Source organism: Neolamprologus brichardi, chromosome 1 (assembly GCF_056152115.1).
Source record: "Neolamprologus brichardi isolate AB-2024 chromosome 1, ASM5615211v1, whole genome shotgun sequence".
Lineage (NCBI taxonomy): Eukaryota > Metazoa > Chordata > Actinopteri > Cichliformes > Cichlidae > Neolamprologus > Neolamprologus brichardi.
This window is the reverse complement of record NC_142104.1, coordinates 27235988-27251744: the sequence shown is the minus strand read 5'-3', so window position 1 is coordinate 27251744 and position 15757 is coordinate 27235988.

Sequence of the window (15757 nt, the reverse complement as noted above, 5' to 3'; positions counted from 1 at the left end):
TTCTTGGCATTTCTTTAAGTAGTCTTCAGAATAGTTCTCCAGGATTCTAGAAGGACATTCAAAGCTTTTATGTGGATGTTGGCTGCTTTTTCTTCTATTCTCTGTGAAGATGATCCCACACTGCTTCTATAATGTTGAGGTCCAGGTCATCCATGACTGATAGTTTCCCATTATGTGTTTTTCAATCCAGGTATGGTTTTTAGTACATTGATTGTGTGTTTGGGGCAACTGTTATGCTGGAAAATTAAGTTGTTGCCCCAAACACGAAGGTACTTTTGTGCATTCATAATTCCATCAGTTTTGTCAAAACCCCCAACACCCCGTCCTTGAAATCAGTGGCGACTCGTCAGTAGAGGGTGCTAGGGTTCCGCCCTCATAAAAATATGGGAAGAGAAAAATCCATCATAAACAATTAATTACAGAAATATGGCATACATTACAATTATACATTACATTACAAGTACAGTTTGCTCATACACTATGTGTGATTGCCAGAACCCACCTGCCAGAATGCATTTTGTGGTCAAACTTTACGTTACATTATCCATGAGGTTCTTGTGAAATATATAATTATTTATCGACTTCCTTATATGGACACTGGCCAAATAGTAGTGTATGGAAAGTTTTTTTTAACTCATGAGGGTCTAAGGCTGAGTTTTAATTGGATCTTGGAATTCGCCTCTTGGGGCACAATTTTGTTCCCTGACCAATCAGCATAGATTACCTGGCTTGTTTAACAAATAGATTGGACAATTTTATGTCATTCACACATTCACATTTATTTAGACTTTTCTCAAAAAAATTCTTTTGTATTTTGCTTGTTCAGTTTCTGTAAAGATACTATTTTATGTCTCTAAAGAAATGGGAACAAATATATGTTTTTATGACAGGCTGCTAGTAATAAACTACCAAAAGATAAAATTTTAAATAGGTTCTTTCCCAAATTGTCTGTTCATTATTATTAATTTATTATTTATGTAATATTTATTAAAAGTTTATTGGAAATGCAGCAGAATTGTGGCATCTTAAACAAAATATTAGGTTCCTTTGAGTCGTGGATTTGGGAACCGTAACATATTTGGGGGCTTATCCGGGATATAACATAAGTGGCTTGTAGAGCTTCCCTTTCACAGTTCAGATTTATTCAAATTTAAATTACTTATACTGCACATAAGCAAATACACAAATTTGTAAAAGCATTAAAAAACTAATTATATTTAACTTAATTATATTCAACTGACCCATAAAGCTGCCTCGCACTATTTTCAGTTGCTTGTTGCATCATCAATTACTTGGTAGTAAAAAGAGAGAGGCATGTAATCAACAACATTAAAAACAATATCAGTTCTCTGTGTGAGTTCATGTAGAACCCATGAACTTAGACAGCATACCTTGGAATGTCTTTTTTTGGTCCCCTAACTCCGTCATCATTAAGCTACTTTCATATGAAAGAACGAGGTATCACTTTCCAATCCAGAATCAAGTTCCTTCTCATTTCCACGATGAGCACAAAAATTATAACAGTTTGAAACTTTTTAAATAAATACTTTGGTGTCTATTTTGCTTATTCAAAAAAAGCTCAATGAAGTTTTAGCTCTCATGATGCAAGATTGAGTGTTAAAGCATTGACACTGCAGTGAACTATAGCCTTCAATTCTTTGTTAAAAACCTGTCTCCCTTGCTGTGTTAAGACTTTTCCTCAAAGTATAATTTAAATCTATGATTGCTTGTTGGTCGAACTCCATTATTTCACTCAGAGAGCAAGATAGAAGCCCTCTGCAAAAGTTTTTCAATAAAAGTTTTACGATGAAAGATGAGTCCAATAAAAAGCAATAACACTAGCACATCCTCATTAAAAAGAACTTTGTCATATTTCAACTCCAAAGGCAACCTAGGACCAGGAGACTTTTATTAACCCATTAGCATACTAATTACTTCGGATGAATAACAATACAGAGAGAAGAAGTGTTCAACCCCCAAAAGGTCATTGTAGTGTCAAGGAATGCATTTTGAATAGTTGAGACATATTTTGATGTCATATTTCTCACTTAGACAAATTCTGGCAAGCCTTGTTCAACTTACTGCTGAAAAATGATACAGTCGGTGTAATAAAGGCGCCACATTTAGCAATCCTGGCTTTACTGTTTGCAAACAAGCATTATTCATGATCAATATCCACAACTATGAAAAGTGATCCTCCCGGCTTTTCTCCGAAGCTCAATTGATTTTTATTTTGTCTTTGTCTTAGTTTTATGAGTATGGTTGAGTGCCATAAAAAGCCTCTCTCTCTTTTAACATTTTCTTTGTGTTTAGCTCCTTGGCAATTTTGTGTGATTTGACCCACAATAATCTAAAATAGCCAACGGCTGTTTCTTACCATATTATGCAGTCGGATCTTTTAAAAAGCCTGTATTGCTGCCTGAGAGACGCTTATGTGAAGACACAGGAGGCTAAGGAAAGAGCAATAAGGATGGAGCAACGCTGGTGGGGAAGGAAGAAGATGGTGCTGCAAAGACCATTGGCCAGGTGATGGCTTATCCTATAAAGCAAGATTGAAGACATGGCTTTTGGTCATGTACAGGAACACACGGGAGAGCCACTGGAGCTGTGTGCGTGTGTGTTACTCTGTGTTTTCGTATTATCCAAAGACAGAAAGACAAAGAGGGGGAGTTTAATGGAGTGTCCCAGGGCGAGGCTCCGTTGTTCCCCCTCATCAAGCACGCTGGCAGTGCTTTAGCCCCATAATGGCTATCGTGCGCCCTGAGCCAATACGCGCTCAACGGTTTCCTTTCACTCATTGCTCATTATTATAGGCCAAGTGCAACCACGACCACACTGGGGGCAGGAGGTTGAGAAGATGCACTACATTAAGAGACATGAGGCAAACACGTTGTGCGATGAGGATGAAAAGAGACATGAGGACCAAAGGGGAAGGAAAGAGTGACGAGGTGGAGCCAAAGGAAGGGTGACTGGTGAAGACGGGAGGGGATTATGAGTTGATTATGGAAGAAATCACATAATGGCACAATCTAATCACAGAAATAAACTGCTGCCAGAGGGCAATGCTTGCTCTTGTTAACATGTCCATCTGGATCAAGTCACACACATTGTCAAGCACACACATGCAGGCATTCGTGTTCTTTCATGTGTGCACTCATACACTCAAGAGCATCTCTGACAGCTGCCATTTACAGGAAAGGAGTGATACTCGGAGTGGAGAAAAGTCCGCGACAGCTGAATCCCTCTCCCATGTATCACTAGCACAAACTATTACAGACAATCTTAAGAGAGTCATTCAATACACACAAAGAGGAAATAAAAAACATCTGAAAGGGCTGCAAATCATATCGATCACATGTGAGCATGTTTCTATTCATGAACACATTTTTTTTCTCGATCTTTAGTGGAGTCACAGAGCAATTTGCATGCTTTATTCTGCGTGCTTTTAAAGATGAAATCCCCATAGCAGCAGATGCTCTTATTATCTCTATAATGACATATTTTTCAATAGCATAGGTTGATCTCAGGTGCAAGAATAATCAAGAATTGTCAACCCTAGAACAACAGTTCAAGTTATTTGCGGATGAGCATTTTTCTTGGTCTCTATTGCCCCCTACTGACTGTAAAGAACTATATCAGTGTAGCAGCAAAATGTGAACTCAGTATGGAACGTCATTAAAAACCACTGGCCTTTTTATGACGGTTACATAAAGGCAGTGTCCTTCTAGATAAATTAAAAAAGGAGTGCTGCAAACTACATTTATGCTCAAGAGCATCTCACAGATGTCTGCAAAGAAAATGTGTTTAGCACTGGTATGACACATAGATGTGTAGAGGACGGAAGAACTGTTCCCCAACTCTTAAATATGATATACTTGAATCAGCTAAACAGCAGAATCTGTGCCACCGTGCTTGCTGGGTGACCTCATTTCATATCACCCACTGTCAGGGGAAATTATCTGACTAAGCCTGGTGCTTTCAACTAACAGCCCCACAGTCACAACGTGTCATGCCGAATGAGTAAGGTGATAATGAAGGATGTCTGACAAAGGGATGTTTTTTCATCCTGGAGTCATTAATCATTTTTTATTATTTAATCATGCAGTATTTAATAACACAAATAACCTTTAACTTGCATTTATTCCTGCTTTCTTTTCCTGTCATATTGGCAAATGACACACTCGCATTCTCTCCAGTCTCTCCAATATGTAAATTAATATGAAATATAATACGCAAATATAATAGGCAGGATTTTAATACATTAGTTCATTGACTTAAAAGTCTTAACCAAACAATTCTCATGTTTAAGTTTTATCCTTTTTTTCTCTTTAACTTAGGAATGAACAACTAAAAATAAGGCAGGTGTCATCATAACATTTCTAAATGTGCATGTGAGTCTGAATGTCATCTGACCAGACCTTGCTAATTCTTCTGCCAGTGCCTGTAGGTGCTCATTTGAATACTCTTTCTCCACCTCACAGACTGATTCCTTTTATTTTGTTCTCCCTTGATAGGCTTCATTGTCTCCTGTGCAGATAAGGAGTCTATTATGAGCTTCCTGTAAGATTTACAAGGGCTGCAGTATGACCATCGTCAAACTCAAGGTCCTTTAAACTACCTTTCTGTCTGTCTTTCTCTCTCCACACACATACACACACACACACACACACACCTATCACTCTGAGAGTGATCTTTCAGTTGCTTCTCTCTTTAGAAACATCTTATCAGACCTGATAGTTCAGATTAATGATCAGCCAGAGTACAAAGACACACACAGACAGGACCATTTACAAAAGTACACTTTTAAATCAGCCACTGTTCAAAGACACATTTTCTTTCTTTCTTTCTTTCTTTCTTTCTTTCTTGTTTCATTCCTACAATGGTAGAAATGACATTATGATATCCTTTAAAACAGGTAATGTGATTGGATTAGTGCCAAGTCCCCTCTTAATGAATCAGAATGTCCAACAGTAGGAGGTCATGTCTGGATAATTTGGACAAAATCAAAACCTAAATGTTATCTAGTTTTTATATTTTCTTTTACTTTATAGTAAACAAGCATGAAATATGTGCAAAATGTTGTGATTCTGAATTCTAAGCTACACTTTCTGTTGGGTGGGGTAGCTTTCCTAATCTTATTGTCTACCGTGTGTTCATTTTTTATTTACCATATTGGTCTGTGTCTTGATACAGTTCTGATAATCTCACTGTAGGTTGCTGAACCAACAGAGCCCTACATAAGCTGGGGGGGAAGGGAGGGGCTGAGCTGCCCAGCCGCAATAGTGGAACCATGTGGCATAATCATTTCCTCTCACTCTATAGGCTTCTGTTCCTGGGGTTCACCCGTCTGCCAATAGTACACGTGTAAATCTATGTCACATATATGCATGCAAGGAAGTATGATGCACATACACACTGCAAATGTATTGCAAACAAACACAGATGGCTGTGCACTTTATGCACCAATTTGGTAGCAGTAACATTTTTTTATGCCCATATGGACACACAGACATCTTTCCGTTACTACAGATAGAACTGCTGGTGTTTGCCAAGACCCACCAACTGAGATAAGGGAAATAGTGTAGTGTGTTCAGGCAATGTATTCCCCAAGAAGCTGCTTCAGTTCTGAGGGTCATCTAGATTTGTTCTCTCCAGTCAACACTGCCCTCTTCTGACTAATATTTGTAATTACAGTATGACAAACCGCTTATTTCTGTGCGACGAAAAGCTTAGAAGTTGAATAACCATTTAGATGGATGGATAGATTCCTAAATACCACATTCTTTGCTATAGTTATTTTTTAATAAGCACCCAAAACCTTTGGGTGTCATACCAGATACTTCTCTATTCTATTAGATGTTGGTGGGCATATAATAAATGTTGTTGTTTTTTTGCTAGACTAAAATAAGAGATCAAAATTTCAAGAAATCAAGTATTAATTAAAATATTGTGAGACATGTAACAACCACAAATTTAAAATACACATTGCAATATAAACCTTCTCTAGTCTTTCTTTTGACATCAATACTATAAATAGTCTCACAGTAACACAAAATACTTTAGAAAACAAATATTTTATACAATTACTGAGTGAAACACATTACAACTGTGAGATGACCAATGCTGCAAATTCATTAGGTTATCACTGTGGCTCAGATGAACAGCAAGGTGGCTGTTAATTGAATGGCTGGTGGCAAAATCCCAGCAAACCTGCGTGTCAAACAAGATACTGAATGTGAGTGTGAGTAGAGACAAAAGAGCATATAAAATAATCACTTGTGTGTTTGTGAATGATGCTTGTATGGAGTATAAAGGCACCATATACAAGTACCAGTCCATTGACATAATCTCATCTAAACATGACAGAAACAACAAATAAAAATGATTTTGATTTCTACAGAGGCAAAAGGCTTAAAGTCCATTTTCACTGGATTTTACAGGTTTTCATTTGATTGCAACAGCATTGGCTGGAAGACTAGAATGCCTCTGCTTCTGACCCATCCTGTTACATTAACACTTTAGCATGTATGAGTGATACTTGTTGGGTGACATCCAATAAGCATCTTTTTAAAACTAACAAAATGTTTGCCTTTGTAAAGGTGAGAGTACACTATTTACAGAAATGGAAAGTAATCTTTTATATGCACGGTAGGCCATTAATGCCGCTGACCCTTTTTTATGAAACCCAATTTGAAAGTATTTCAAGCGATCTAACAAAACTGAATAAAATTCTGATTGCTGCACAGTGTACTTCTCTTTGGTGTTTAACAAAAACAGCTCTGTTAAAGGACACTTACAGATTGCACGTAGGCACATTTCCCATTCTGTGATTCAATCATGCTTGCTGATAGGTAGCCAGCTTCTTTCACAGTGGCCACAGCTTGACTCCAACCTTTGACCCTGCTATGCAAACTGAATACCAATAAGTGACTGCACACTGATTTTGTCAACATCCCAGCCATGCATGTCACTCTTTTTTATGATCTAGTCAGGGATTTAGAACAGTTTTAAAATATAGAGGCCATCTGAATACATATAATAAATTATAATATGCAAGCTTCCAAATGCAAAAAATAAGGTATGATGGGCAGCTTAGCAGATTGGCATGTACCAGTATATTCCAGTAAAACCAATATCAAGCACATGCATTAATTAAGTACAATGGACAATGTAAACAAATAGTAATAGAGACATTCTCCACATATCCTCTCTCCTCCTCACTAATCAGTGTTTATCACAGTCATTTGCAAACCTGTTGCGACTCTGTGGAGATTACGCACATTGGTATGGTCTGCTATTGTGTGGGTTTGTGTGCACATGGGTGTTTGTGTGCCAAGCCCTTGATCTTCTCTTGACACTCAAGAGTGACCTCACAAAGCTGCTCACACCCACCATCTGCTCTAGTCCGGTCTGGTCTGGTCATATGCTGTGCGTCGCATAGAACATGTCTGAAAAATGAATGCATTCTGAAATCTATCATATAAGTAGCTGTAAAATAAGATAAATAAGTGTATAATTAATTAATTGCTTGCTTGCTGAGAATAGAATGGAACGGCAGACAGTCAGACATGAATGAAAGAGAAAGACATAGCAAGACCAAGTAAAGCTCATTGACATTAAAATGAAGGAACAGATAATCCTGATGAGTGTACCCACACGTACACACATTTACTTATACTACTGAACACAGGAGGACCTCGACAGAATTTCAAACCAGTGAATAGGAAAGGAAATAATTAATTTTATGTCTATACACACACACACACACACACACACTGGCACAGACAGTGATTCATCCCTGAAACAACTGCAATTGCAAGAGATCCATCAGTTGGCTCAAGGCTGCCTGGACAGGAACGCAGGAGAGACAGATGGACTAGTTTAACCACAGTAAGAGAGGCTGACCTTCTAAAGAGTGGGAAGAGGAGGGGAGAGTGAGACAAGTGTGGAGAGAAAGCGAGAGAGAGAATCAGGGATGGTGTCAAAGACATAGACGATACTCTGAAATAGCTGTCATCAATCTTCAGTATCGCTACAGACACAGAAATCTCAGAGAGCCGAAGACGTGTGTGAGAAAGAGATAGAGGAGGAGCAGAAGATAGAAAGCAATGACACTTACAGTGTAGCTGCGTAACTCCAAAATCAAATATGGAGTACAAAATTACTGAGGCTAGGGGCATGAGGAAGCACTAATACAAAACCACATTACACTGTTGTGTGTGGTTTTAATTTGTCCCTAAAGAAAGAAAATAAATTGTCATCTATTCACCCAGAATCCATGGCCGTTGTGGCAGTTTTGCCTTATTGAGTGGTGCTGTTACCAAACACTTTAAGGAGGATCCGTCAGGATTTTCCACCTTTCTGTGGCAGTGCATATTTCTGTTTTTTAAGAAACATTAACAATCTAAGCTATCCTGTCATTACAAGGTCCAACACAAACCAAACACATTTCACAAGAATAAAATGAAAACAGCATAGAAATTAATACAGATGTTTTTATCTTATTTTTTTTATTGTTTTTCAGCAACCAAATCATTTGTTTCCAGTTTTCATAAAATTCAGAATTTCCTGAAAAAAAACTAACGTTTTTGTACCACGTTGATTGATATGATATCTTACATGTCAACATGGGATTCAAAATCTACTGAATGTGTGTGTGGGTGCGTGTTACCCATGCACCCACACACACATGAAAGGTTCTGAAAAAGTGGACAAAAAAGGCTCCGACCCAATCAGGAGTCCGGGTTTCAAGAAAACTGTACTTAACATCAAGGTTTAACGTGTTTTGCTTAGTTAGTCTTATGTTGTAGTATGCTGTTTAAAGTCCAAATATAGCGATTCATTAAATTGTTTCACTCAGAGCACGGAGCACAAATCACTCGTCTTCTTACAGTGAATAGACTGTCTTACCTCACTGTTTAGTTTTGACTGATGGCAACAAACAAAAATCTGCAATAGGATTAGTCCCTCTGACAGATTAAGAACAAAAAGATGTCACTCGGTGTTGTTTTTGCCACTGCTTCAGTTCCTGTGCTATAAATGTTTCCTAGCGTTTCATTTGCTTTTTGAATTTTCTAAAATTCTGTGTTTCATTTTTTTTACCGGACAATTTATCACTAAAAGCTGTTGTCACTGGCAACGTGTTGTGCTGAACACCATCAGCTACAGTAAATGAAACTGTTGAGAAAGCCAGAAATTTAGAGATTGCATGTCTGGATCTGTGACCGCAGGTATGTAGGACATGTCTGTTCATGACTAGCTTAGATATTTGAACTTTTAAGGACCTGATTCCAAATCTTTCCTTTATTCTGTATCCTTTAGCGCTCGTGCTGAGTGGGCTGACAAGAAGCCTGTCCTTTTGAACGCAGCATTGATTTTCAGCCATTAAATCGAATCATTAAATTAGATTTAATCTCAGTTTGAAGCAGATATGAAGGAAACAATAGTACAAGTTCACCAGGTCTTCTAATGTGAAAAACATAAAGAGCAGACCTGCACACATGTTGCTCATGTACCATATGATTTTATCAATTATTTCTTCAGCTAAAAGAGGTGAGTCTTGTGCTACTTTCAAACATTGTGTACTTTTTTTTTTACAGTACTCTTTCCTCTTGAGTGTTCTTTAGTTTCCTTGTGTTTCCATTTTCTCCTTTGAATGTATTTGTGTGTATAGGTCTGGGTTGTCCACCCCTTGCCAGTTTGTCATATCTGTGTGGAAATTTGTGTACAGCTAAGGATGGTGACCTTCTACTCTCTGGTCTACTGGTCTTCAGTAATTTTTGCATAAATCCAAAGTAATTTTCTTCTTTGTGTTTCAGGACAACAATCCATTGGCTCACCTGCCAGCTCACTACAGCAGAGCTCTGCATCTTCCAGCCGGCTCAACTCACTCCAGTGTCAGCCAGCCTGACTTTCAGCCTTCAGTCTCAAGCTCAAACAATCTGTCACCAACTAAGGACAAAAATACTAAATATTAACAGATAATAGATCAATAGATGATTTAAAAAAAATTCATTTTCACAATGCAGGCTGGAAAACAAATATGGTGTAATGGGTTTGTGACCATTATACTTTTTATTCCCCAAAAAAAAGAACAATAAATAAAAGTAGGAGAGTTTTTCGACACTTCTCTTCTTGGAGAGAAAAAATACTTTCTGCTGAACATTTTAGCATGTTTGAGCTGGGACCTTCAGTTTTTTCACATCAAATGTGGCCCTTGTGCTCTGTCAATATGCACTCTAAGACGCGTAGCTCAAGTTAAGATAGAATGATGGATGCTTTAAGTTCCTCGAATATTTGCATGTTTGATCTTTGAAAACAGAGGCCTGTAGAACCCACAGTTTTACAGGGAACTGATATTTTATTTAAAGCTCCTCATATACCAGACACATAATAGTCTTTTTAAAAGTCCAAAGCAGGTGAATTTCTTCACAAATACTAAAACTTAAATAAAGGAAATAATTTTTCCAACTTACAATATTCCCCAGGTATGACACCATGTACCAAATACAAGTTAGCTTTATTAGAAAGAGCAAATTGTTAGTATTATTTCCAAAATGTTTGATAACTTTTTTTGCCTAAATGAATTTTTGATATAGTCATATTTACATATGCCATTCAAACACAGGAGACCAAAAGGTTATTTTTTATGTCTAAGTAGAGAGGATATGTGGCATTCCAGTGCATTCACTGGTAATGTTATAGAGCTTACTAGTACCAACTTACTTGGATCCAACTTCCTTCAAAGCTGTCCTTAATCTGTGTGACATAGATTTAACAATGCGCTGGACACGTCCCTAGGAGATTTTGCTCCATATTGAGATGACTGCATCAAAAGTTGCTGCAGATTTGTTGGTTGCACAACTGTGATGCAAATCTCCTGTTCCACCACATTCCAAAGGTGCTCTGTTGGATTGGAATCTGTTGACTGTGGAGCCATTTGAGTACAGTGAACTCACTGACATTTCCAAGAAACCACTCTGAGATTGAGCTGTGACATGGAGCACTAACCTGCTGAAAACAGCCATCAGAAGATGGCTTACATTGTGGTCATAAAGGGATGGACAGGTGTGACAAAGTGGATGAGCAGTTGCAATGCTCTCCATTTGTCCCATATGTGTTGACCTTTTTTTTTTTGCACAATATACACATTATTCTGTCTCTATTTATTTGCTATGATTTACTATTTGTGAAGTAACATTGTTGCACTCACTGTGTCTCGGGTTTGTTCGTGTAAGCGTTCTGTTGCCGGCAAATCAATTCAATTTTCAATTCACTTCAATTCAATTTTATTTATATAGCGCCAAATCACAACAAAAGGCACCTCAAGGCACTTCATAGATACAGAGAAAAACTCAACAATCATATGACCCCCTATGAGCAAGCACTTTGGCGACAGTGGGAAGGAAAAACTCCCTTTTAACAGGAAGAAACCTCCGGCAGAACCAGGCTCAGGGAGGGGCGGCCATCTGCTGCGACCGGTTGGGGTGAGAGAAGGAAGACAGGATAAAAATAAATAATACAGTCAAGGATATAATAAAATACCCTCCACTGTAATAACTTACATACATTCATTAACTCCATTGGTCATTTGACAGTCTGTTGAATTACTAAGAAGTTACAGAACCAAACTGAAACATACATCGACTCTTCAGGACACTGTTAGATTACAATAAATGTCTGAACATAACTTTCGCTGAAACAACCTTTAAAGAGGTTTGGGATCAGCAAAAAAATATTTTTACAGGTACTAATGAAATACTTAACACTATGGAGCTGACAGGAATACATGGCTCACAGTCAGATATGAAAAACGACTGAATTCCGTCAGTTTGGAATAAGTTAGTTCAAGCAGGCATGTTTACCTTAAGAGCTCACGCTAAGATGCGCTTACTGAAACAGCAGCAGCTTCAACAACATACACACTTGAGGTGTCCAAGTTTGTTTTGTTCCTATTCTGACCACTACTAGTTTGAGACAATTACACAGTCCTCCCCCCACAAAGGCAGGAAGTGACCGCTGTCCACAGCCTTCTGGTGGATCGTCTCAGCAGTTCGCCTTTGGTTCAGGGTATTCAAAGCCTGCAGCAGGTCATTTAAGCGCACTCCTTTACCTTCTTTCTCCACCCAAATATGCAGCAGTTCATGGATCCTGTCTTCATAGGGAAGGTTCTCTTTGCTTTTGATGACATTGTCACTAATTTCAAGCTGACGGAAAAACCTCTTGTGATAGTTCACATCTAGTTCTTCAAAATATTCAAAGCACTTCCTGAGAGACTCTTCACCATTCACAGGAACAAGCTTGGGAAGTGGCACCTCTTCCCTCCTGTGAAGCTGCGCTGGGACCACAGGGCCACAAACATTCTGCAAATTAAGGCAAATACTCAGTTACATGTTTCTTTATATTTTAATATGTTACAGATTAAGTCATTTGTTCATATTTACTTTCTTCTGTCTTTTCAGTCTTCATGTGGGTCAGGTGTGGGGAAACGCCTGCCTAGCATTTACTCATTTTAAAGTCCTGATGATGTCACACATGACATCAGCAGGTCGAACCAAGTGGAGGGGTTTCTTTGTCCACAGAAGTGCTTCCTTTTGTTTGTGTCACATGCTAAAGGGATTTGTTGAATCTTTTTATTTTCATTAACACAGACATTTAGTTGTGTAAATGTGCATTCAAAGCATTTTACCTGGAGAACAGTCTTCATTAACAAATTTCCCACACATGGGACTAACAAAAGTTATCTTATCTTATGAATAAATGCACTGAGTTTCTGCCATGCAATGACACCTGATTGGCTATTTAAGCTTAAAAAGCAGTTAAACAGGTTGATCTAATGACTGTTTTCTTTTTTTTAAAATCCATATGGGGAGAACACTATCACTTATTTTGAGTGTAATATTGATTCATTTTCAGGACTCTTAAGTACTCTAAAGGAGAGCTTAATCAAACTTTTGACAAATTATCTAAAAATAGGGGGATTAATATGGTGGGCGCACATCGGAAGATGAATCCAAAGGCAGCCTTAATGAGGTTAAAAAAAGAGTAACATTTAAAGGCTTAAAGTAACCACTGGAGCATATTGAATGAGTCTGCTATGTTTTTACCAATTATATGTCATATGCATGCTCTGTTACATATATGCTCGTGGTTTCTAATAATCAGTCAATGAGTGCCAAGCAATTCCTGTGAGCCAAAAAGTCATAGTTCAGAAATCTCTAATCTCTCTCTGACTGAGTTTAAAACTAACTAAAAAAAACTAAAACTAAAATACAAAAGCCAAACCTGACTGCTGTCCAAATCTATTCTAGTGAGGTGAGAAAATCAGAAGAAACAGACATAAAGGGAAGCGGAAGGTGGCTGAAATGAATAGCTTGTCTCAGGCAGATGATGAACTGAGAGGCTGTGCCGAGGCCTAGTAAAAGGTAAACAAGGATCATTTCTAAACTGTGAATCATGAAAAGCTGCTCTAGCAGAGTTCAAGAATAAACATTATAAAAGAAGTTGTAAATTAGTATAGGTATCCTCTGTGACATCTTCATGAGAGTTCCATATTACGGTTTGTAGTTGTAAAGCATATGATATTCATGGCCAGTACACCATGGATGAGGTCACTGCCCTCCAAAAAAAAATAAAAAATATAAAAGCCTGCCAATAGATATGTTGTAAATGTATAACAGGTTCAATAAAGAAAAATTATAACTTTGTGCAGTGATGTAAACACACTATATTTGTCTCATTGCAGCACAGATGAAGCTCAGACTACAGAACCAAAGGATGCAGAAGGTTGACTGGCTCAGCGTCCAGGCTTGGCATGCCTTTTTATATCTTGTATCTTGAAGTTTTATTCAGAATTAACACAATTTCCAAGATCCAGTGAATCTTTATTTCTGTAACCAGTTACTACCTGCTAGTTCTTCACAACTACACAGAGTGTTATTATTTGCACACCTCTTGATGCAATGCTGAGGCATTCACATGCTATTTTAACAGTATGTATCGAACACTCTTTCTTTATTACTTCCCATCACATATAATGGTGATGAAACCCCATTACATGTTTGTGCTGGGAAGCAGAATGTCTTGCACCTCAGACCCAGACTGGAACTCCCTCCAGCTAGCAGCCATCCATGAAATGAGAAAATCTATAATGCACTTAATTTTCATCTCTGTAGATCAAGGTAGTGTCTCTTAGTGGTACTGGAGGGACTAGAAACACTGCATCAACCTTCATCAAACCCTCCTGCAATATTCAGACATACAGTACCTATTACTCACCCTGTCAAACACCTACTATACGCATTCTTGCACAATTCCTTCTTTTTTGCTCTAAATACATTCTTATCTTCACACATAGTGTGCTGCAGCAGTGGAGTCTCAGAGACCTCAGTATTCTTGGCCTGCAAACCAAAGTAACTGAACAACATATCTGGTACCAATTCCCTTTTTCCTAATAATCTAAAGCAGATATCTTCCATTATCTCAAAATAAGACGCAAACACGTGCATTAGTATAAACAGGTTAGACTGCTTTTTCAGTCACTCAGATTCCTCAAGACTTCATTCTGAAGGAATGCACTCAAGGTTTTAGTCACACTTCCTCTCGGCAATCTACCCTCTTAAAATATTTCAAAAACAAAGAAAAGAGAGCATTTTTGGTAAAGTCTCACAGAATTTAAAGCTCGTGGATGGCACTCTGGGTTATGTAATGGTAGTCATTGGGGAATTTGTTTCTAATTTACACAAGATTACGACAGCGTAAATTATAACCTGATGTTGAAGGTTAAACTGTAAATGTAACTCTTTTGATGGAGGACTTATGTTCTTTGTAGGACCTATTGCTAATCATCAGTCATTATGACCAGTCTATGAACGCAGAACAGCTGTAAAGTCTGACACTTGAAGTTTAAAAAATGGTAGTCACCAAATGCTAAATGGATAGACACATACGACACGATGAGTGTGCCCCGCCATTGTTGTTGACACTGTTTATGCGTATGTGTCACATTCTCTGTGGGCTTCTGCCTCACAATATTCTGTTCTGATGTCCTGTGTGTCATGGTGGCTGGCAGGCAGGCTGTGCTTGATGATGTCAGTGTGGCTTAAATAACTAGGCCAGTGCCATGATGGTAGGTTGCATATCATCCCCCACGGATCGTTCACATCATTTTTCTACAAACAATGAAGGAGAGTGTTACAGCCGATATGTAAAAGGGAGTTTAAGGGGGAAAGAGGATAAACAGCATTGTGCTGATGCGTTCTGTTAAATCTCATCAGTGAGATGAAATAGAGCAGATAAACAGATGTGGAACAGTTATCCTGAAGCTCAGTCAGGTCTTGCTCACCTCCCTTTGTTCTCTGTTAAATGGTGCCTGAGTGAATCTCAAAATCCAAAAAGTACAAACAAGAGGCAGGACAGTTGCATGTGATCTTTTTATTCATTAGAACATTTCTTCACTGATTTTATATTATGCTTCCACAGTGTTATTGGACCTACAATGGTATGACCGCCTTTATTTTTCAGCACAGCCTGAACTCTCTCAGGCAAGCCTTTGTGTCATTTCTTTAGTGTTCAGGAGTAGTTATCCAGGCTTTTTGAAGGACATTCAAATCTCTTCTTTGGATGTTGGCTGCCTTTTGTTTTGTTCTCTGTCAAGATGATCCCACACTGCTTCATAATGTTGAGGTCTGCGCTCTGGGAAGGCAAATCCATAACTGATAGTGTTTCTCTGTGTGTGCATGATTTTACTGCACCAGCA